The sequence below is a fragment of the Protopterus annectens genome, chromosome 2.part0 (genome assembly GCF_019279795.1).
Source record: "Protopterus annectens isolate FY-2018-M chromosome 2.part0, PAN1.0, whole genome shotgun sequence".
NCBI lineage: Eukaryota > Metazoa > Chordata > Ceratodontiformes > Protopteridae > Protopterus > Protopterus annectens.
In genome coordinates, this window is record NC_056728.1 from 595,882,607 (window position 1) to 595,909,374 (window position 26,768).

The following is a 26,768-nucleotide window of genomic DNA, read 5'->3' on the forward strand; positions in this document are numbered from 1 at the left end:
GGGGGTATATATTGCTACAGATGCTAGATAAGCATACTAGACTGCTACAGCAGTTGCCAATGCTAAGCTACACTTTAATATGACTATCATGCATGTGTTGTTCTGTCACACCCATGTTTATATAATGTCAGCGCTAATCCCCCCAACAGCCATTGACCACACTACTGTACAGAACACAGATAACATGGATCAAATCTTTGACATTTAATGCTGAGCTACACATTTCACAGGTATGTCCCACTGCCCACAGGTACACATAGTATTGTCCATAGCAGTAGTTAAGCAGAACATCTGTGCATAAAGAAGTACTGCTGTCACATATGAATGGTTCACATTATGTAGACTATTCTTCAATAACATCTACTACATGCCAATAAATACATATGTGTCACATACCTTTCCTTTGTATGATTTGGTAATATTTCTTTTTCTTTTTCTCTGTCTCTCTCTCTCTCTCTCTCTCTCTCTCTCTGTCAGTCTCTGCAATAGAGTGATTGAGTTTGTTGACAGAGATTGCAGCCTGCTTTTGTAGGAATTTGCACATGAGCATGTGATGGCCTCTGCACCAATTAGTGGCCACCATTTGCTAATTGCATGCAGCCTGCTGTGTAGTAATTGCAGTAATCACTGTCATAGCAACCCAGTACTATAAATTGCTAACTCATATAGGTGGCCCTTTCAGCTTTCCAAGATGGAGATCATCCTTGTTTGCTGTGGACATCATTGTTTAAGACAGAAGGTTGGTATAGTTCTTATATCAGAAGCCAGGGGTGTAGCCAGAGATTTACATTTTGTACTCAGACCTAATGTTTCTGATTCCAGTACCCACTTGTCAGTGTAGAAATGTACTCACCCCTCAAAATGCTACCCCAAGATACATGGAAAGATGTACTTTCTTTTCAACTGTTACAATTAACTGCCATACAAAGCTAGTTATTGAGATGTATTCCTTTGGCAAAAGAATTGTTTGTGAACTGCTGTACTGTGAATATTCATTTACTCAGTTCTAAACAGTTTGTGCTTTTTTAGTGTTGACATTAGCACACATTTCAGTACTGTGAGTATGCTTACCTACATCCTTGGTAGACCCTGCACACACAGGTATATTCTACATTTGGGTAGGGTTGCAGAAGTACAGAGAGCATACATACTATTGTGTGGATTTTATCTTGCTGGACTTACAGGGTTGCTGTGTACATTTTAGTTTATCAAGGCAAGTAGTCTGTCTGCGTAACTCCCAATTGTGGACCTATCCAAATGATAGCCAGAGAATAGCCTGTTATTTTTTGTCTGTGCACCACACAGGTCTTTTCAGCAATAGAGCAATGTCATTCTTACAGTTGGTTGCTACAAGTACATGGCTACATCCATTTGTATTTTAGTGTTGTATTCCTACATAAGGGTATGCTTCCGAAACTCCTTCCAAAGCTATTTGCACAGTGTGTAAAAGCAGAAAGGCTTATATGCCTCTGTGTTTCTGCCTCTGCGAGACCTCTCAACCACTCAGGTACATATTTGAACAGACTCAGGGAAAAGTAAAGAAAATAATATAGTAATATAGTCAGGGACACCTTTAAAATATTAGTGCCATTAAGTTGAGACATTGAGAGAATCAGAGCATATGAATTAAAACACCTTTTCTGAAGTAAAAGAAGTGTCTAACTCTTAACTATTGTCATTATTTATTAAGTGTAATTCACCACCTTTCTGGCCAAAGTCAGTAGTTTTCGGAGGGATTCAGAGGGACAGAGCTAAAATTTGTTTCAAAATCAGGGACATCCCTGAAAATTAGGGACAATTGGGAGGTATGGCCTCTGCCCTAAACAGATATGCCAGTGTTTGTCCTGCTGTGATAGTGTGTGGGGTTGTAAAGTGATGGTGTAACATTAATTCCTGCTAGAATGGCTGCTTCTCTTATCACAATCATGTAATGTAATCCCACAACAACTGCTGGTCAACATCCACAGGACACGTTGTGTGGTATGGTATTCCTATTTTTCCTTTACATTTACTCATTCTGATGCATGATATATTTGTTTAAGCACCAACTTGACGTATATCTACTGTGGCTTAGTGATACTTCATGTTGTGTAGTGTGTATAAGGTCCAGGGTTTGAGACTTACAGAGGTGTTTTATTTTGCTCCTGAGCAGAACAAGGGCCCTCACATACAGAGTGACTAAGACATTTTTAAGCAGTTGTAAGTGGGTTTGCGTGGGTTTGCACATTGTTGCGCATTGCTTAGCCACGCGCAAACAAGAGCAAACTCGCCCAAACCTGCTCACTACTGCTTAATAGTACGTACTCCCGCTAACCCCTGTGCTCATTTCTTTGAAAGAAAAGAAAAATAGGGAGATAGAAAAATGGTGAAAAAGGGGCACAAAGAGGGAAAGACAGTATGGAAAATAGCTCGAGATGTGCAGGACGGGTGTAGGGAAGGTCCATAGCTGCCCATTTCTTCAACAGCAACAGCTGTGCATACGCAATAAATTTTGAGGTAGATATGAAACCTTTAACCCCTGAGAGAGGGGTGAGGACAACAGAGTATCTTGTAATTCCAATTAAATAACATTTCATGTGTCCAGCGGACATGTGTGCAAAATGGGCAGCTATGTATAGGGCATAATTTATTTTTGGGGAGCAGATTGCCCTTTTTTTCAGGTGAGAGTGGAATGTGGGGTAGGGGAAGTAGGTATATTTGGGGAGGTAAGTTGGGGAGGTAAACAGACAAGACAAACAAGACACATACAGGGGCGGTATATGACACATGTGGTGGGTGAACACTTTTGATGGGGAGGGATGTTTGGAAATCACAAGCCCATGAGCCCCCAGATGGAAACAGTGGGACTGAGGTCCCCACCCATGGGCAGTCACCACTGCACCTTCACGGCCCAGAGGGTGGCTGTGCTGGGGGCTGTGTAGGAGGGGCAGGTTGATCCGGGAGTTGCGCCACTCGGGCCTCAAGCTGGTGTAGAGGTTCTGCAACAGAACGTTCAATCTCTCTATGCACCACAGCCCGGACCATTCGAAGGGTGATAGGTGCCCCTCCTCCACCCATGCTTGCACAGGGGGGCTGAGCCCCATCCCCTACCGTGCTTCCACCCAAAGGTGACACAGGGCCAATGAAGGAGGAGGTCCCAGTCTTTGCACCAGATCTGCTGGTGCCAGGTGCCATGGCTAGCTGAGGTGGGACAGGTGGGTCCACTGGGACTGGCCTTCCCAAATGAACTATGTTTTGGAGAGTTTAATAAAGATATGGGTTAGCAACAGTCAACAGCATTCCCAATTAGTTATAACAGCATGCAGAAGTATTCCCATTAACCCAACACACCAGATTTTCAACAGTTGAAAAGCAAGCATAACACATACATATATAGAACAATAGTGGACATTACAACAGCATGCAGGTTGAATTGATGGCAACAGGCCACCAATATTATGGTATTTTAACAGGGCACATGCATAGAAATAAATGCAACTATTTATAAACCAATAGGACATATGTCCCCAACAAATGTTTTGAGATTAGACATACCGATTGATTATTATACCTTTATTTATTGGGTTAAAACACGTTTTGAAGGCTCTCTCATTTATTTTATATAACAGTACATGCAGAATAATTACTAACCTGCCTGATGTCACAGCCTTTGCAGCCTATCTTCACGGGCTTGCTGGTTTATAGCCCGGACACCTGCAGCTGTGAAGTAAATGCAGTGATATTGAGACATACCTATCCATAGCATAGACAAGCATAGCAATTCTTAACTACTTAATACAATGGCTACTTACTCAGTACTGGGGCATTAGGCATCACACGGGATTCCTGGATCCACTTGTCCAGTTGATCCTCCCTATGTTGCTTCAGGTCAGAATAATGGTGCCTGACCTGCTCACCAGTCCAAGAAACACCAGTGGGCCTGGTGAGATCACAAGCAAGACTATTCCAGGCCTCCGTTTTATATTGGGTACCCTGATACTGGCCCCTTAGGAGTCTTTCCTCTTGATTGTGGACAAGGAGCCAAACCATTACTTTGGACTCCACAATGCCCCAGAGTTGCACTCTAAATCGAGTGCCTTCTCCAACACCGGCCATGCTGACTGCAGAAGGAAGCTACAACCAGTTATAGCAATTATTCCCACCTGTGGAGCTTAAATATGCCTCATTTCCCACACTTATTTGTGATTGGTCAATTTTGGAAAAGCTCAGCTGACTGCAGAAGGAAGCTACAACCAGTTATAGCAAGTATTCCCACCTGTGGAGCTTAAATATGCCTCATTTGCCACACTTATTTGTGATTGGCCAGTTTTGGAAAAACTCAGCTGTAGGCATGCCTGCTTAGCTGATGTTGGCAATGTTTAAAATTCCTTTGATAGATATGTGTCTGTTGAAAGTGCATGTTTACGAAATGCTGTCATGGCTTAGTGGTTAAGTACTGTGACTGTAGTGCACAGTATCCTGAGTTCGAGCCCTGTCACTGCTCTTTATTTTCCTACTGGGCAGACCTGACTGGTTAAGGTACACTAAAGGAGGTGTGGCCATGTTTATCCGACTTTGCTCAACTTTGCCCGACTTTGCCCAACATTGCTCAGCGTTGCTCAACATTGCGCGGCATTGCCTGACGCACTGGTTAGCACGGTGCACAGCTATGTGCAAATATGTTATGGTTTCAATGGTTAGTGCTGTGCACAGCTATGCACAAAGACATTGCGCTGGTTAATGCGGTGCGCAGCTATGAGCAATTGGATTTAAATATGCTCAATACTGGTAAAATATGCTTAGCAGTACTTTATATTGCTTAAAATAGGGCACTCATGCCTCAGAATGCATAACCATTTCACCTTCATAAATATATAATTCGTCCACTACTACATTTAACTTTTCAATGCTTTTTACAAAACTTATACATAAAAAATGTCAGGAAATATTTTTGTATACAGATTTCCAACTGAAAATGGAACGTGCAGTAGTGGGACTCGAACCGGGAATGCCTCCTCTTTGTGCGAAGGCTCTAACCACTACGCTATCACTACTTTGCTTAATTTGCATATATTTTTCTTATTATCCTGTTCTGGTGTCTAAGCTGCTAACTGTAGCTAAGCAATGGGCAAACCCGCATAAACACGTGCAAATACGGGCAGCTATATCAAATGAAATAAAAAAAATAAAAAAATCTTTCTATTTTTAATTTTGTCAGTTGTTTAACATATGGGGGAGTGTAGTGTTACATTGTGCACATGTGAGCAGACTCGCTCATGTAACTTGACATTGCAGCATTTCTTCATTGTAGGGGTGTGGATTTTTGGACTGCTTGGCAGTCCGACACGTGTCTTCAATATCTTGATTCATAGCGAGACTAATAGAACTTAAATTCACTTCTAGGATAGTTCATGTCATTTTTTCATGGATAAATAGTAACTACATAATAGAATAATGAAGACTGATATATGTATAAAATCTTTTTTGAAGTTAGAAGTTTTCTTCACTTAAAGGTTATTGAAACAGGAGGATTCATTTATGTTAATAGGAATTAATACTACTATATTACAAAGTGATTCTGTTTAAATACTGTATCATATTTGCCTTTTGCATAATGTTTTTGTTATTCATTTAAAATTATTAGATATTTTGATTTTCTATAGAAGCTAAGACTGATTTACCATGATCGGGAAAATTTCTCTTAGACAGACGCTGATCAGAGGTTGTTACTTGACGAAAGGTTAATCTGTGTGATTATATGTCACTTGGATTAGTAGTATTATACTCCAGGAAGGTTATTGGGGGGTTGATGTTACTAGTTTATGTTATAAAAGTTTGTTACAGTTTTTTTGACATTCTTCACAACACAAAGTAATACTATAGTAATACACTCATATTTTTCATATCTATTACTATGTAATCAATCTAAACTTTTTCTTCGTATTCCTTTAATATTTAACTATTTGATATGTTTTTGGTCAAAATACACTCTTTTCACAAATTGTATTTCTTACAAATTCATTAAAGTATACATTTATTTATTAAATTCAACCGTGACAAGACAAAACATTTCTTTATTATCTTTATATGTACTGGTAATCTTTGGGCAATGTAAAGTATTATTCCACAGAATTGCTACCCCTATTTTGTTCTAAAGATGTTCTGAACTAATTCATGTTGAATAAGATTTAGTATCTAGTCTAAACATATCTTCTGATTTCAAATTAGTTTCTTGCAAGAAAATTAATTGGGATTTGTGTAATTTAAGATATTTGAATAAACTTTCCCTTAGAATTTAATAAGAAAATGTATACTTTAGTGAATTTATTTTGGATACCAGCAATATATATCAAATCAGTAAAACAACATCTGGATCTCATAGTACAACATTCCAAGGGGTCCTTAATAATAGTGGGGGATTTTAATTGCATTTTGGATAATAAAGAATCAACATCTTTAAATAAAAGGATTACAGCTTCAGCCAAATCATTAAAAGATTTTTTAGTATCCAATCATCTGAAATATATTAATTCATTTGCAGATTCTGTTTCTTTAAACTATACTTTTTCTCTCATAGACATAACACCTATTCAAATAGAGTCTTATTTTCTAATGACTTATTAGGCTCTCTGGTCAACACCAAGGTTATTTCTTACTCAATATCAGATCATAATTCAATAATATTTTAAATTTCATTTAATTCAAATTACAATACACAGATAAGAAGAATACCCACTATATCACAAAACTGAAAGATTTTGAAGAATTCTTAACTTTGGAGACACAAAATTTTATAGAACTAAATAATAATAACACCTCAAAAAGGTTTGTGTGGGATGCCCTAAAAGCTTTTTTGTATAGGAGAATTATTAACTTGTATCATATAAAAAGGAACAGTTGGGATAAACAGTTATTAAAGATTAAACTTAAATTAGATTCATTGAAACATAATCGAGTCAGATCTAAATAATAAAGATAAGAAAAATGAAATAAATTATTTGAATAATAAATATATTGAAATCTTAAACCATAAAAACATGATTATGTTACAGAAATATACATTTTTTAAATTTTCCACAAACCCCAAATCATTAAATTTATTTGCTAACAAAACCAAAAGATTAAATAAAATGAATCATATCAATTAAAATGTTTCCCCTAGAAAGAAAAAGATGGTTTCAGACATACAAAACATGCTAGCTGAATTCAGAGATTTTTTAATTAATATTAATCAACACTCAAAAATAATAGATTCTAATCAAGAAATTGAAACATTTATTAATAGATTTACTAAAAAAAGACTAACAAATGAACAAGCTAATTCTATAATTAAACCAACAAATGAACAAGCTAATTCTATAATTAAACCTATTTCCTTTAAAGACATTCAAACCCAGATTAAAAATTAAAAATTAAATAAAGCCCCAGGAAATGATGGAATCGTCCCAGAAATATATACAATTTTACCAACTGATGCTATAAAATTACTTCATAAATTATATAATTTATCCCAAAATAATAAGTTAATTCCCCCCTCTTGGAAGTATAGTTTTATCTCTCCTATTCGTAAACCTAACAAACATCCAGTTAAGTGTTTATCCTATAGACCTATTTCTTTACTAAATATTGATTATAAAATGCTTATGTCAATATTTGCAGATAGACTAAAAAAATTTGTACCAATCTTAGTTGAAGATGACCAAATGGGATTTATAATTAATAGAAATACTTATGATAACATTAAAAAAAATAACTTCAATAGGATCAGTCAAATGTTTAAATAGTAATCTAACACTAATTAGTTTAGATATAAATTGTGCATTTGATTCTGTTAATTGGAACTATTTATTCTGTTAATTGGAAGTATTTATTTATATTATTGGAAGAATTAAAATTTTCAAAGAGCTTTATAAATTTAATCACACAGTTATATCAGGATAGCCAATCATATATTAAAATAGGTACTAATATTTCCCCAAAAATCCCTATTATTAAAGGAATTAAAGCAGGGTTGTCCCTTATCTCCCTTATTGTTTACCCTTATTATGGAACCATGGGCCAATTTGATAAGAGATAATGAAAATATTCAATGATTTAAATTAAATTCCAATAAATCTTCCAAAATACAAATATTCACAGATGACATTCTTATTACCCTTGGTGATAATGATTCATGTATTCATGCTCTCTTTAGTAATATTGAACTTTTTCAAAATAAATCTGGTTTATTATTCAACAATGATAAAACTTAAATCTTATTAATTGGTCATAAAAATTGAAATACAAGCCGCTTATTGTAAATATCTGGCAAAATCTGATGAACTACTTTATTTAAGTATTATAATTACAAAAGACATAAAATATATCATTAAAATAAACTATAATAAGAAAACCACAAAAAGAGTCACAGTTCAGTTCAACAAAACTAAATATCCAAATCCTGGGCCACAAAGGGCACAAAATTGCTGGCTGGTAAAGAGTAAAGTTTATTTAATGCCACTGAAATTACACATGCATTTTCATCCAAATAACTCTCAGACTTCCTCAGAACTAAAAAAAAACATTTCACTTAGGTTAATTTATACAAGCATCAATTAAGAAAATTAATAAACTACCAAACATTTAAAGAGCCAGGCATAAAAAGCAAAAAGGACATTGAAAATAAACTGAAATATCTAGCTGATGTACTGCTTTAAAATAAAAAAAAATTGATAACTAGGATTAATAAAAATATGGTGTATGTTTAAAAATATACACAAATATCACATGACTTTTATATGTATCATATCAAACTATAATAAGAGTTTATTGGCAATAGAAAATTTTATTAAAAATGGAATAAAATTAATTTCTCCATGGATGAAAAACTTTTAATAATAAAGATGATTGTATTACCTAAAATTTTATATATTATACAATCCATCTCATTATCTCCGCCTAATCAGATTATTAAAAAAATTAATTTCTTGATGCACAAATTTTTATGGTCTCCGATTAAGCCCAGGATAACTCTATCTAACCATATGAAAAACTGGGAAAACGGTGATATAGTAATGCCTAATTTGGAAATCTATTCTGTTTCCTCAATGGCCAAAACTATTTACCAACTTATAGATAATAGTTATACGGCAAACTGGAAAAATACCCTAGAAATCTTAATTAGTAATTCTATAAATAACAACAAACTTCACACATTAACTATACTAAGTAACTCCTTTATTTGGGTTCTAAAAGAATATTTCTTATCTTACTCCTCTGAAAAATTTAACTCCAATTATATAATTCTTCTTCTGAAATCCTTTAGAATTTATATTTATAAATTCAGTATTTATAAAGAGTGGATATATATTATTTATCCTATAACTTTCACACAAGGTGTCATCTTTTCACCTGATTATAATAAAATGCTTTCTTTTCAACATAAAAACCTAATATTTTAGTTTTAATTGATGACTAAGAATGATCTGAAAACTATAAACATATTAAAAAATAAATATGAATATGATTCTTTCTCTTGGTTAGATTTACAAAAAGCTAGGACATATGTTCTAAACAAAATGGATTTGATGTCTTTAACAACAAAAAATACAATACCTAAATTATTTCAATTTATGATAATAGCTTTACAACATAATTTTACATCTAAAAATATTTTATCTCATTTATATAAAGCTATCAAATTTGATTTAGATGACCCTTCATAAAGTTATTGGAACTATTTTACTTTAATTAATAACTATCCCCCTACTGACTCTGATAAAATAAATATCTTATGTAACCACTTTATCACTTAATTGGAAAAATTTTACATGGAGGTATTTGCATAGGTCTTTTACTACCCATTTTCTTTAAATAAATTTAATAAAAAAGATACCAATTGTTGGAGATGTAACAAAGTTTTTAATGCAGACTGGGCACACATGATGTTTGATTGTATAGAATTAAATACATTTTGGACAGATGCTAATTCCTTTTTACAAGCTATTTTTACAGATAATTTTTATATTTCTAAATCACTAGTTATATTTAACACACCTGTTCCTAATTGTATCAGAGAATCTAATCATCCTCTGATTTGGTCAATTCTATCCATTGCCAGAAAAATCATTACAAGAAATTGGAAGTCTCATACTTCACCATCAATAATTTAATTCAAAAATTTACTTCTTAAAGTCTGTAACTTAAAAATTTTGACCAATACTGCAAGATCTTCTAGGAATACAAATGCATCTAATATGTGAAAAAAGTATATGATTTATTGAACAAGTAATGCAAATTCTTTTATAATCTTCTTATTTTAATGCACTTGCTTATTAATATTTGATTGTTGTGCAGAATGTCAATGTATATAGTTTAAAATCTTTGTTTAATTTTCACATTTTGTTATGTTACTCATTTTGAAAAATGTACATATCTCTAGTTTGTGTTTATTTGACAATATTTATCTCAATAAAGCTGTGTAAAAAAAAAGAAATAACTTGTTTAAATACATGTGTTAGCCCAGACATATGTACTTAAAGAAGCCCTAAAATGACATCTGTTTAACTCCTGGACATGTCACTGTATTAAGAATCATCCATCCCCCCCAAATTATATCTTAATCTCAACCTACCTGTTCTATGGTACCTTTCTCTTTTCTCTCCTACAGCCTTCCTTCTACAATCAACACTACTCTACATTATTGTTAACCTCTCCCCTAACTTCTTATGATACCATGCTCAATGCTGACATATACCCCCCAAAAAACATGCTCAGTGCTGACATATATCCCTGCAAACTTCTTACAATAACATGCTCAATGCTGATATATATCCACCAACTTCTTATAATGATATGCTCAATGCTGACATATATCTCCCTAACATCTAATAATAACATGCTCAATGCCGACATATATTCCCCAACTTCTTGTAATAACATGCTCAATGCTGACATATATCCCCCAATGTCTTATAATAACATGCTCAATGCTGACTTATATCCCCCAACTTCTTATAATAACATGCTCAGTGCTGACATATATCCCCCCTAACTTCTTATAATAACATGCTCAATGCTGATTGATACCCCCAACTTCTTATAACATGCTCAATGCTGACATATATCCCCCTAACTTCTTATAATAACATGCTCAATGCTGACATATATCCCCCCTAACTTCTTATAATAACATGCTCAATTCCAACATATTTCCCCACTAACTTCTTATAATAACATGCTCAATGCTGACATATATCCCAACTTCTTATAATAACATGCTCATTGCTGACATATATCCCCCTAACATCTTAAAATAACATGCTAAATGCTGACTTATATCTCCAACTTCTTATAATAGCATGTTCAATACTGACATATATCCTTCCTAACTTTTTATAATAACATGCTCAATGCTGACATATATCCCCTCTAACTTCTTATAATGACATGCTCAACTACTGACATATATCCTCCCTAACTTCTTATAATAACATGCTCAATGCTGACATATATCCCCCTAACTTCTTATATCATGCTCAATGCTGACATATATCTCCCTAACTTCTTATAATAACATGCTCAATGCTGACATATATCCCCCTAACTTCTTATAATAACATGCTCAATGCTGACATATATCCCCCCAACTTCTTATAATAACATGCTCAATGCTGACTTATATCCCCCCAACTTCTTACAATAACATGCTCAATGCTGAAATATATTGCCCCTGACTTCTTATAATGACATGCTCAATGCTGACATATATCCCCCTAACTTCTTATAATAACATGCTCAATGCTGACATATATTCCCCCTAACTTCTTATAATAACATGCTCAATGCTGACATATATCCCCCTAACTTCTTATAATAATATGCTCAATGCTGACATATATCCCCCCAACTTCTTAAAATAACACGCTCAATGCTGACATATATCCCCTAACTTCTTATAATAACATGCTCAATGCTGACATACATCCCCCCTAACTTCTTGTAATAACATGCTCAATGCTGACATATATTCCCCAAACTTCTTATAATAACATGCTCAATGCTGACATATATCCCCCAACTTCTTATAATAACATGTTCAATGCTGACATATCCCCCCAACTTCTTATAATAACATGCTCAATGCTGACATATATCTCCCTAACTTCTTATAATAACATGCTCAATGCTGACATCTATCCCCCCTAACTTATTATAATAACATGCTCAATTCTGACATATATCCCCCTAACTTCTAATAACATGCTCAATGCTGACATATATCCCCTAACTTCTTATAACATGCTCAATGCTGACATATATCCCCCCTAACTTCTTATAATAACATGCTCAATGCTGACATATATTCCCCCTAACTTCTTGTAATAACATGCTCAGTGCTGACATATATTCCCCCTAACTTCTTATAATAACATGCTCAGTGCTGACATATATCCCACTAGTCACAGCAAACTGCATCTATCCTCTTTTTACCACTTCTCTTGTACCTTATATCAAATGCTTTTAGTTACTTGTTTGTGTGCATTTCATTTATTCTCTTCCTCCATTTGTGGGTAAATCTCTCTCTGTGCTGATTTCTGTTTCATAAACCTTAGATGCCTGTCTTAATTTGCACTTCTAAAAAAATGTAATTTTAATTGCAGTATATTGTAATAATCCATGGTGATTATACTGTAAAACTTTTCTCCCCAGGCCTTCGCTGAAAAAGGGCACTAGCTCAGTTGGACTTGTCCAGTCAACAAATGTCAAATAAATAAATAAAATAAATAAATAAATAAATAAATGACTGATGCCAAAATCATGGACTGAAGCTAAGTAACAAATAAAATGCATTATTGTACCCTTTGGGAAGTCATCTGCCCAGGGGAACTACCACATTGACAATACACCCCTAAGAGTTGACCCATTTGTTCTGGATGTGGGAATATATGAGGACAGTGACAAAACTTTTGACCAACATGTGTCCATTGCTGTAAGACTGCCTATATTCCATAGCTTATAAACAAAGGAATTGTCTAGATCTTGCAATGTCATTGTTCCCCTTTACTCAGCCCTCATTAGGCCAGTCATTGAATATAATGCCCCCTTAGGCATGTATCTATTCAGACATATTGCATCAACTGGAACATACACAGTGATACCTTACTAAAAGGATACAAGGCTTAAACAACATGTCCTACATAGACCAACTCAAAACTCTGTCACTATATTCAGTATCATATAGACTGGCTAAGAGGCATAGCTCTCAGCTGTCCTGATTTTCGCAGCATGTCCAGATTTTTACCCCATAAATTTGGTCTATTTCTGGTAACATTTGTGGTTTTCTGTCAAATCACTGAGGACTGAAGTCACTAACTAATGACACATATTTGAGTTTCAGACTTTATATCTTTCAAAAAATGTATGCTAACACAAATGTATTATTCTAGAAACTACCTAAGTTTGTAAAAGCAATATTTAAAATATGTCCCTATTTTTAGACCTTTGTCCCCCATTATTTTAGGCTCTATCCAGATTTCTTGCTCTAAACAGTTGAGAGGTATGCTAAGAGGTGACCTCTGTTTGGCATACAAGGCATCCTCTGACCTAATAGTGATGGATTTACTGCACATCAGCAAGTCAAACGGCATCAGAAATAGTCTATGGATCTAAACCTCTTCTGAGACATCAAAAGAATGTCTTGGAGGAACAGGTATACCTTGTAGAAGATACTGTGGCTCTGGAACAGACTCCCCATACACATAAAACAAAGTCCATCCCTGTGCATGTTTAATCACAAGTTGGATCTATGAACAGGAAGCAAAAACTTTACCCCAGGACAGCTCCTGCACTCCTAATGGAGAAAGGCATCTCCAAAATGCTTTATCCCATGCATGGGTCCCCTTGTGTTATCTATGGTATGATCTCAGTTATTCTCATTAGAAGTAATATATAATTATCAACCATGGGATGGGTAAGGCAAGTCTCTATCCAAATGGGATAGGTTATTTTGAGCACAAAAAGGGAAATTGGATAGGCTTAAAATGTCCCTCAAGGGCAGCTATCCTAGTACTTGCCTATGAACCTATGAACATAATACTGCATCACTGGGCTTAGCAAAAGTTATGATACAGAATACCGCACCACAGGATTCAACACAGGTTTCCTTTTTACAGAGTAGTACATCACTGAGCTTGGCAAAGGGTGCCATAATAATGAATATTTCATCATTGAGCTCAACAAAGGTTAGCATGATACAGAATACTACATCACAGGACTCAGCATAGGTTGTCACGATGCAGAATACTACATCACAGAGCTCAGCACGGGTTATCATGATACAGAATACTACATCACAGGGCTCAGCACAGGTTACCATGATACAGAGTACTACATCACAGGACTCAGCATAGGTTGTCACGATACAGAATACTATATCACAGTGCTGAGCATATGTTGCCGTGATAAAGGATACTAAATCACAGGGCTCATTGTTATTGTCCTGGCACAACTTACTGCATCATAGGGCTCATCACAGGTTATTGTGATGCAGAATACTAGGTCAGAGGGCTTAGCACAGTTTACCGAAACAGAATCCAACATCACAGTAGTTAGCATAGGTTATGATGCTGTGGGATAATGTATCACATCGCTCAGCACAGGTAATCATGATACAGAATACTACATCACAGGGCTCAATATAGGTTACCATGATATAGAAAACTGTGGCGACCCCTAACCGGGAAAAAAGCCAAAAGAAGAAGAAGAAGAAGGCTTCAGAACTTGTTATTGTGATGCAGAATGCTAAATCTCTGGGCTCAGCACAAGTTACCATGATAGAAACTCCTGCATCACATTGCTCAGCACAGGTTATCATGATACTTATTACCTCATTACAAGCTGCAGCACAGGTTTAGTGATATAAAATAATACATCACTGCTCTCAGCACGTTACTATAATACAGAATACTACATTACAGGCTCAGCAAAGGTTACAATGACAATGAATAATTCATCACAGAGCTCAGCACAGATTAATATGAAAAATGATACTACCTCATAGGGCTTAGCACATATTACTGTGATACAGAACACTACATCACAGGGCTCAGCACTGGTCATCATGATACATAATGCAACTGGACACCTCATATCAAGGGCTCAGATCAAGTTAAAATGATATAGAGAACAGGGGTCCACCCAGGTTACCATGATATAAAGTAATAACTCATAGGGCTCAGTACAGGTTACCATAATGCAGAATACATCACAGTGCTCAATACAGGTTAACATGATACAACATACTACATCAGAGAGCTCAGGTTGCCATTATATAGAAAGTTATATCACAGGGCTTAGCACAGGTTACCATGATACAGAATACTACATGACAGAACTCAGCACATGTTACCATGATACAGAATACTACATGACAGAACTCAGCACAGGTTACCATGATACAGAATACTACATCACAGAACTCAGCACAGGTTATCATGATACATAATGCTACTTTACTGGGCTCCTCATAGGTTGTTGTAATAAGTAACATCATAGGGCTTAGCACAGGTTGCCATTATACTGAATACTACATAACTGAGGTCAGCATAGGTTATTATTTTGCACTATACTAAATAGTGGAACTCAGCATGTTATCATGATACAAAATAATATAGTACAAAGCTTATCACAGGTTACTCTGATTACAAAGATATAAAATACTGCATCCCAGGCTCAGCACTTGGTAATGTGATGCAGAAAACTACAACACAGGGCTCAGCAAAGGTTGCTATGGTAACATATATTTGATTTCAGGGCTCATGAAAGGTTAACATGAAACAGGATACATCATGGGGCTTGGAACAGGTTGTCATGATAACAGAATACATCACAGTGCTGACTATCTGTTGTCACTATACAGAATGCTACATCACAGGGTTCGGTAGAGGTTATCATACAGAATACTACATTACAGGACTCATCAAGTGTTACTTTGATATAGAATGCTACATAGAAGGGCTCAGCACAGATTATCATGATACAGAACACTGCATCACAGGGCTCAGCACAGTTTGCTATGATTTTGAATACTTTATTACAGTGCTCAGCACAAGTCAAGATGTTGTAGAATATCACATCACAGCTCTCAGCACTTTACCATGATAGAGAATACTACATCTCATGGCTCAGCACATTATCATGATAGCACAAGTTGCCATGATACTGAGTACTTTATCACAGAGCATAGCACAGGGTAACATGAGAATCAGTCCTACATCATAGGGCTCAACATATTACCGTGATACACAATACTGCATCATGTAACTCAAGTTAGTTAAATATTACAACACAGGACTTAGCACATGTTACTTTGATATATAACACTGCATTTCAGTGCTTGACACAAGTTAACACTGCACATATACTGCACTACAGGGCTCAGGAAAGGTTCCCATGATGCTGAATACTACATCATAGGGATCAGCACACATTATCATAATACAACATCCTACATCACAGGGCTCAGCCCAGGTTGCCATGGTACTGAATATTGCGTCATATGGTTGAGAAGTGGTTAATGTGATTCATTATAGTTCATCAGAGGGCACAGCACAGGTTATCCTGATACAGATACTCCATCAAGGGGCTCAGCACAGGTTAACTCAATGCAGATAGTCCATGACAGGGCTCAGCATCTGTTACAGTGATACAGGATGCTATATCACATGGCATAAAACACATTATAATGATACAGAATACTACATCACAAGCAGATCCCTGAGGAAAGTTCCTATTTTTAAGCCCAATTTACCCCTGCACATGATTTAACTATTTTGGAAGAATATGCCTTTTTTCAGACTTGATTTTCTCTTTTTCCAAATTCCCCATCATCTCTCTTAATTTTTGAAGCTGTATTGGCCACAGTGGTGCAGCGGTTAGCATTGCCGCCTCACAGCAAGAGGTTCTCTGGTTCGATTCTTGGCTGGGGTGCCTTCTGTGCGGAGTCTGCATGTCCTCCCTGTGGTTGTGTGGGTTTCCTCCAGGTGCTCCAGTTTCCTCCCACATCCCAAAGGCATGCAGTAGGTGGATTGGATACTCTAAATTGGCCCTAGGTGTGAGTGTGTGCATGTGTGTGCCTTCTGTGGAAGGTTGGGCACCGGGCTGGCAACTTGACAACATAAAACTCCATTGCCAATCATAAGCGGACAGATGATCCGCTGTGGAGACCCCTAACCGGGAAAAGCCGAAAGAAGAAGAAGATTGTATACTGAAAACCGTACTGGAATTGAGAAGACTATATATCCTGATATAAAAATGCTACATCACAGGGCTCAGAAGATGCTACTATGATATTAAATACTTTATCAAAGGGCTACATACAGGTTACCATGATACAGAATAAAATGTCACAGGGCTCCACACGTGTTATCATGATACAGAATACTACATAACAGGACTCAAGATGTTGTGATACAGAACACTAGATTACATTGCAAAGCCCAGGTTACCGTGATACAGGATACTACATCACTGAGCTAATCAAAGGTTGCCACAATACAGAATACTACATCACAGGGCTCACCACAGCTTATCATGATACAGAATACTACATCACAGGGCTCAGCACAGGTTATCATGATATAGAATAATACATCACAGGACTCAGCACAGGTTATCATGATACAGAATACTACATCACAGGACTCAGCACAGGTTTTCGTGATACAGAATACTACATCACAGGACTCAGCACAGGTTATCATGATAGAGAATACTACATCACAGGGCTCAGCACAGGTTATCATGATACAAAATACTACATCACAGGGTCAGCACAGGTTACAGTGATACAAAATACTACATCACAGGGCTCAGCACAGGTTATCATGATACAGAATACTACATCACAGGGCTCAGTACAGGTTACCATGATACAGAATACCACATCACAGGGCTCAGCACAGATTACCATGATACAGAAACTACATCACAGAGCTCAGCATAGGTTACCATGATAAAACATACTATATCACAGGGTCAGCACAGGTTCTCCTGATATAGAATACTACATCACAGGACTCAGCACAACATGTCTTGATACTGATTCTTCACACTGGACTCAGCACAGGTTAACATTGTATAGAATACTACATCAGAGGAAGCTCTCTCAACTGTCCCTAGTTTGGAGGAAGATTCTTATTTTTAGGTGTGATTTACCTCTGCAGAAATTATTCCTAATTTTGGAGGTATGTAACTATTTTCAGGCTTCATTTACCCCTTCACCCAATTCCCTGGGTCCCCTCTCATCACGTTTAAATTTTAAAGCTGTTTAGTACACAGTAAGTCACACTACATGACCAATGGGCTATTGGCATGAATAATTTAAAGGAAGTGGACAGGCATCTTACATCTCCATTTTTTTCAGAAGCAAAAATAAATGACCTTGTGTGGTGGAATTTTGCAATGTAATTCATTAAAGTTTATAGATTTTAAAATTAATCTTGGATAATGAGCCTATAGTTTCAATCATTTGTCACTTTGTTTTTAATTGTGTTTCAGAATTATATGCTACATTCCTACTGGAATCAGGAAAATGTAAATGCTATTTGGCCTTCAAATTTTATGCTGTTTAGATGTCCAGATCTCCAGCTGTCTGTGATTTTCAAATGACTTTTATCCTATTTTCAGTGTCTGCATGTTGAGAGTTATAATCACAGGACTCAGCACATATTACTGTGATTCAGAATACAGCATCTCTGGGTTCAGCACAGGTTATCATGGTGCAGATGCTACAAGACAGGGTTCAGTACATGTTACTATGATACAGAGTGCTACATCACAGCACTCATCACAGGTTACCATGATACTGTATATTACATAATATGGCTCAGCACAAATTATTGTGATGCATATGATACAGAGTACTTCACCACAGGACTCAGGTTATTGTGATACAGAGTACTTCACCACAGACTTAGGTTATCGTGATACAGAGTACTACATCACAGACTCAGGTTATTGTGATACAGAGTACTACATCACAGACTCAGGTTATTGTGATACAGAGTACTACATCAGATGACTCTGGTTATTGTGATACAGAGTACTACATCACAGGACTCAGGTTATTGTGATACAGAGTACTTCACCACAGGACTCAGGTTATTGTGATACAGAGTACTTCACCACAGACTTAGGTTATCGTGATACAGAGTACTACATCACAGACTCAGGTTATTGTGATACAGAGTACTACAGCATAAGACTCAGCTTATTGTAATACAGAGTACTACATCACAGGACTCAGGTTATTTTGATACAGAGTACTACATCATAGGACTCAAGGTATTGTGATACAGAATACTACATCACAGGGTGCAAGGTATTGTGATACAGAGTACTACATCACAGGAATCAAGTTATTGTGATACAGAGTACTACATCACAGGAATCAAGATATTGTGATACAGAGTACCACATCAAATGACCCAGATTATTGTGATACAGAATACTACATCACAGGGCTCAGTACAGGTTACTATGATACAGAGTGCTACATCACAGTGCTCATCACAGGTTATCATGATACTGTATATTCCATCATATGGCTCAGCACAAATTATTGTGACGATAATACTTCAGCAGAGGACTCAGAACAGGTTACCATGATGCTGAATACTTCATCACAGGGCTCACCACAGGCTATCAGGATACAGGATACTCCATCACAGGACCCAGGTTATTGTGATATAGAATACTAAATTACTAAAAACTCATACATATTGTCTGATAAAATCAACAATGTTTTTCTGAGTGGTACTTCACATTTCCCACAAAGGCACCCCCAGCATAATCGCTTTCTAAATGGGGGACACCTTTGATGTTCTGACCATGGTAATGCATTTTGATTAGTTTCACCACTACACCCACAAGGTAACATGCACACACATCCATTACACATTAGATCACATAAACGTGATGTTCTGGCAGTTGTATCTAGTCGCTTTCACACACAAACTAACTCCTAGAGGAATACCCACTTTCAGTTTTTTGATATTTCTGATGGTAGACTGTGATTAAATGAAACATATTCTAATAATGCCTACATACGCATTGACACAATCACACACATATACACATGTGCATGAGCACACACACACACACACACACACACACACACACACACACACACACACACACACACACACACACACACACAGTGCCACCGACAGGCAAGGTCAGTAGTTCTTTAAGTGGCAAAGCTGTTTATTGTTTTACTCATAAACTGTTTCACACAAAAAATACCCACATTCGAACTGTAAACATCTTTTATGGTTGCTTACATGGAATTTTTTTATCAGTATTTTAGATGTATAAGTCTATGATGCAATGTCAGTTTGTACAAACACTGAACATGAAATCAATGCCAATACATTGGTTAACCAACAAGCAAACAAATAGCCACAAACAACTACCACTAACTTCAGCCATACTTTGTCTGATTAGTGGTAGTGTTAGGGAAAGGGCTTTCAATAAGATAATGTCTAGGGTTGTGGATAGGAACAGAGGTAGGATTCGCACATGGGTAAGGACTACAGAGGGGCTTCTTTTCCCTGTACCACCTTATTTAACATATGTGTTATCACCAACCCTGAAGATTAACATATGAAAAAGCCTTTCCCTAATAGTACAACTGCACAAGACAGTCTTACACACACTTCATATACTCCATCACATATGCAGAACACTACATCTATCCACTTCCTTAGCCCATACTCTAACCCTAAGCCATCAACACATAGACTTCCACCCCCAATGCCAAAACTTTGGCAGAGCCGTAATTTACTGAATTAACACACACACTCCCTATTTACAGTGATCACAAGTGCATAACCTTCAGAAAATGAACACTCGATGTTCCTCCTTTCATTAAGTCCTACACTTGATAAAGAGTGCTGTTGCTAAATTCACTCATCAGTAAACTCTGTTGAAGTGACTGTCTGAAAAAGTGACCTGTGCCCCCCACATACTCACACATGCATACATATATATATATTTATATCATCATCAACTCCCATTTTCCCATTTTCTACATGTGGTCAGGGTGTTGTGTCAACTGTCGTCATCTCTCTTTATTCAGTGCCACTCTCCTGCCTTCTACAATACTCATACCTGACTGTCACAGGTCTTCTTTTATGCAATCCATCCACTTCTTTGCTGGATGCCCTCATTTCTTCTTGCCTTCTTCCTGCCTGTCCCAAATCATCTTCACCATATTGTCTTATGCTTTTCCACACATGTGCCTGAATCACTGTAATCTTCTCTTTTTGACATTTTCTGCAATTGAAACTGCATTGGCTTTTATTCTTATGTCATTATTTCCTTATCTGTCCCACAGAGAGCATTCTGCCTCCTGTCTCAGGCGCTTCATCTCCATTACTCTAGTTTCCTTATCTGCTCTGCCTTTGCACCATTGTTTTGTACACCTAAGAAACTGTTGCAAAACAGAGTAAAATCCCATGAGTGGAGGAGCTCCCTGGTCAGCCTCGGTAAGAAGCTGAGATCCCTTATAAGATCTTCCAAAGCTAGCTACGAAAACAAAATCGCCACTGATTCTATGGGCAACCACAAAGCATTTTATAGCTATGTCAAGAATCTCGATGGCAACACCCAGATCTGCTCTGAGTTACAGCACAATGGCACTAAATATACAAAACCAACTGATATTGCCATCATCCTGGCAGACAGGTTCAGTGCTAACTTTACGCCCCTCTCATCCCCTAAAGGGCCCATATCTATACAGGAAGAATGCAGAGTCCCTGTAATCACATCTACGCAGGTAGAAGCTACACTCTCTGAAACCAAAAACACAGCATCCATGGGCCAGGACAACATCCCAGGCTGCGTTTTACATGAACTTCAGAACGAACTATCTCCCCACCTAAGCACCATGTTCAGTCATAGTTTCATGTCAGGCTTTGTGCCCACTGAATGGTGCACAGCAACAGTTATCCTACTCCACAAAGGGGGAGCCAAAACTGATCCTGGGAACTATCGCCCTATTAGCCTGACAACCCTGGTCTGCAAGGCCATGGAACGTATCATCATGGAACTCATAAACAAAGACATTAATAACCTCCAAACTCTGGACCCCACCCAGTTCAGGTTTGTGAAAGGCAGATAATGCCATCTGAACCTGATTGACTTCTTTGAGGCAGTCACCAAAGCCGTAGACGAGGGTAAGGTGGTTCACACAGCCTATCTTGACCTCGCCAAGGCTTTCAACACCATCCCCCATTCTGGAATTATAGCTAAACTCACTAAACTAGGTATAAATCCCTACATCACAAGATGGGTTGTCAACTGGCTCACTGACAGAACCCACATTGTAAAAGTTGCAGACTCCAAATCTGACTTCAAACCAGTGACACGTGGAGTACCACAGAGTTCAATCCTGGGACCTCTGCTGTTTGCTATCTACTTCTCTGAAGTACAGGCTAACACAGAAGGCCTCTGGCTAATGAAGTTCACAGATAACTGCAAACTAGGAGCCATAGTCGAGTCCCCAAATGATGTGGACATCCTATAAAAGGGCCTCACTGAGACAGATGCCTGGTGTCAGAGGCATGGCTTCAAGCTCAATGCCAAAAAGTGCATTGTAATCCCCTTTGTTAAAAACTTTGTACCCATGAACTACCACATAAACGGCAGTCTACTTAACGCTGAAAGTCTGATAAGAGACCTTGGGACCCAGGTGGTCAGTAGTCTCTCCTTTGATAATCACATCCCCACAGCAGTCAGGAAATCCTTCTATGTGGCACACCTCATCACAAAAGGGTTCTTATTCAGGAAAAAAGAGGTCATTGTTCCCCTCTGCTCGGCACTCATTAGACACATTATAGAGTACAATGCCCCTTTTGGAGTGTACCTCACAAGACATCTGCAGCAGTTGGAAAGTCCACAGAAGTACCTCACAAAGAGGATTACTGGCCTCAAAACAGATGCCCTACACTGACCATCTAAAAAACTCCAGCTTTACTCTGTAGCATATCGCCTACTCCGAGGAGATCTCTGCCTAACATATAAAGCTATGTTAAACCCAGAGCTGTTGGATATGCTACACCTAAAGAAATCCCAATCCCTCCAACCTACATGCTCAAGGGACCTAAACCTTGTCACCACAATAAACAGGACATTCTGAAGGGATAGATTCCTGTCCCAGAGACTTCCTATACTCTAGAACACGCTACCCATCTATATCAAGCAAAGTTCCTCATTAGCACTCTTCAAGAAAAATCTTGATGAGTGGATGAGAAATAGGAAATACACACTGGGGATTAATTCTGTGGCTCTGCTCAACATGGGCACAGGTAATTAACTTTATTGGGTGGCGCAAGCCAGGGAACCTTGTTGGCTGGGCTTACTTAGGCCCTTGGGCTGATAGCCTAGTACCTACCTATGAACCTATGAACCTATGTTTAAAGCTTAGCATTTCAGTACTGTGATGCTGCTTATGTAAATTTGTCAAAAGAGGTGAAAACTGCCTTTGAACCACTAATATAATTGTTCTCTTTTTCTATGAAAGGCATGGCTACTTTAGAAGAAGCTGTGAGTCAGTGTAAGTTCTTTTCCTTTCTGCAATAAAGGCAATGGAAACAGTTTCACCCCGTCTGCCTTTTTTTTTATAGCAGGACTAATTACACAAATAAGATTGTCAGTAGTACCCGACTATAAATTTCACTCCGACTACAAATTTCACTGTGTCTGTGGTATGTCATGCAGGTGCAAACAAATTCCTTTGCAAATTATGTGAGAAGTTAAGCTTAAAAAAAGTGAGTGGTCCTTCCCTTCCTTTGATTCCAAGACAAGGAAATAAAAGTTTAATAAAGTACAAGCAGGTTTCTGGTACCTGCACAATACTGGAACCATATTGTAGGGAGAAAAGCAACTTAAGATTTGAGTTAAACTGTAGAAGTTGGAGTTTTCCTTTAAGTACTTTGAAACTTCTTTCTCTCTCTCTGTCTCTCTTTCCTGTTTATGCACCAAGTGGTACACTGGGCAATGAGCACCTTTTGGCGCTTGTGGTTTTCGTAGCAATTATGGGTTTGATGGCCTCAGGTTGCTAGTTCAAAGCCCAACCCTCCTCAGAGGGTGCACTTTGAAATTTACCTCATCTAATTTTAAGCTGGAAATAGATGGTAAATTGTCATTGTTTATAACAGAAACATTTGGAGGTTTTCTTCTGTCTGTCCCACAGTATCCCAGTGTATGTTGGAGGGTATTATGAAAAAAAAATGTTGCTGGGGTGAACACATTGGAAACTGGGGTGCAAATATTGTTTTTTAAAGAAATCTAGATTATTTATAGAGTTTATGACTGAGATGAAAGATGAATGTGTAGTTTGTCTTTTGAAAATGGATGTACTAAGTAAATTTATAATAATAGATTTCCAGTTAAGGTACAGAAAACATGAGGTCCATGTAATAAACTGTACAAATACATTTACCGTTTAAGGTATGGCAGTGTAGAATCTAGCTGGCTGTCCCAAACTGTAAAACTGCGTTTTCTTTGGATGTCTTAGTGAAGTAAAATAGGTTATGTTTCAGTTGTAATGTTTTTCAGTTTTAAAGTACAGTGGCATTTATGATGTACTTGAAATTCTGGGTTCTAGTATAAAGAAAATATTCTTAAGATTTTGTAAAAAAACAAAAAAAAAACATTCTGTTGAAGCTTTAAAAAGTAGGAGAAACATGCTTTTCTTTTCTAAATTTTATGAGTTTGAAGGTAGTTCCTTTTTGGAAAAAAAGGTTGCTAATTCCTTCAAAGCAGTGCATTACCTATTAAACTGATGCAACAATTTGAAAAACCAGCTAGATAAGCCAAACAAATAACAACAAAACCACTAGCTGTAAAACGGGTCTATATTATATCATCGAACGCTTAAAAAAGCGAACGTTGATTGATCGACCTAATTTAAGTGAAAGCTTACAATCTCGAAGTGTCAGATCAGCAATTTTTTTCCCAGGGAAAAAAATCGCTGATCCAAAACACATACACACAACACAAGCACAAAAAACAAACAGAAATCCACACACATACACCTAAAATCTGATACCTAACCCTACACTAAACTGCACACACCACTAACTACCCACTTACCTTAACCCAAACCCTAACCCTAAGGTCTGTCACTATCGCACACTCACCTCACTCGCTCCCTAACTCACTTAAATCCGCCCTAACCCTCATGTCCACTCAATCGCACACACACCTAACCCGAGCCCTAACCCTAACTCACCTAAATCACCCTAACACTCACATCCACACAATCGCACACATACCTGAATCCGACCTGTAACTTTCCACCATAACACTGAAAATACCGAAGCAACAGAAACAGACAACCGAATACTTTCCCTAGGAAAAAATTTGAGTTTCTGCTGCTTCGATATTTTGCAGTTTCGCGAAAATAAGTTCGATCAATCAGCGTTTGCTTTTTTAAGCGTTCGAGGATATAGTATAGACCCCTGCAAAACGGATCCAAAAATAGACACTGCTGTTGAAAGTTAATGCCACAAAAGCTTATGTAATGCACAATACAGTTTTTCGTCTGCATACAACAGACATCAGAATCTAAAATACACAAGTCAATTGCTGCTTTTAACTAAATCTCCCTACCTATTAAACTAATTTTGTAGTCTAAAAGGAAAACATTTAGCTGCTCATATGTTGCTTTTGAGAAGTATAGCTTAAGAGGAAAAAAAGTATGAAACATTTATTGCTCAAGGTGTGGCCTAGATATGCATCTAAGAGGTTGACTTCAAGAGACTCTTTAAATCTTACTATTGCAAATGTTAAAATCTATCCCCGACAAGGCAAAGAAGAACTATTCATGACGGAAGCAGACCAGAATGTAGATGTTCAGAGGATGAACAAGGATTTTCTTCCAACATTCAGATGTACTGGATGCAAACATTGAATTATTCTGATGTCTGTAGTAGAAGTGGTCGATAGAATGATGAACTCCCTCTGTTGATGTATTGAGTCTAGAAGGCTAACAAGACTGACAAAAATATATATACTATTAGCCATTTGATAACCTTGTTGAATACTGCAAGATGAAATAGATTGGCAAATGTGACTGTATTCCATTATAGCAATAACCCACGCCTGGGTGTGGGTAATGCTGGATTTACCCACGGTTGGCGTGGTTTGGTCACAAGGGCTTCCCCTTACCAAAGGGTGGTTTTGGGAGATAAAGATAGACTGGATTTTTGTATTTGTACATATTCTGATCTGTGCAGGAAGTAACATAAATTCCAGTTCCTACTACTGCACACATACACTCACCCACACATACAGGCTAGTGTTATATAATTTTGTCTTAGGAAGTTTGTAATAAGAGCCTGTTTGTGTGCCACTAGGCAAACAAGCTTTAGTACTTGTGTGCACTTAGCAATGTTTCTTTCAAAGGAGTCAAGAGTAAATGTTTTACTTCCTAGCTTATTTTGAGGCTAAAAGCAGTTAAAAAACTTCTGTATATATATTTTATACTTAATCTTAGAGAAGACTGATTTTCTGTCATAATTGAAATATTGGCAGTTTTCTGACATTTGGGATAATGACCTATGCTTTATTAAACAGTTTATCAAAGTTACCCTTGTTCCATGTTCCATGAGTATAATTTTCATGAAATAAAATTATTTAATAAGCATATTACCTTTCTAGTACATATGATCAAGTCCTAATGTGACCAAGTTATTATTTGAGCCTGCAGCTTTAGTCAGGAAATGATATAATTAATCGTTTTG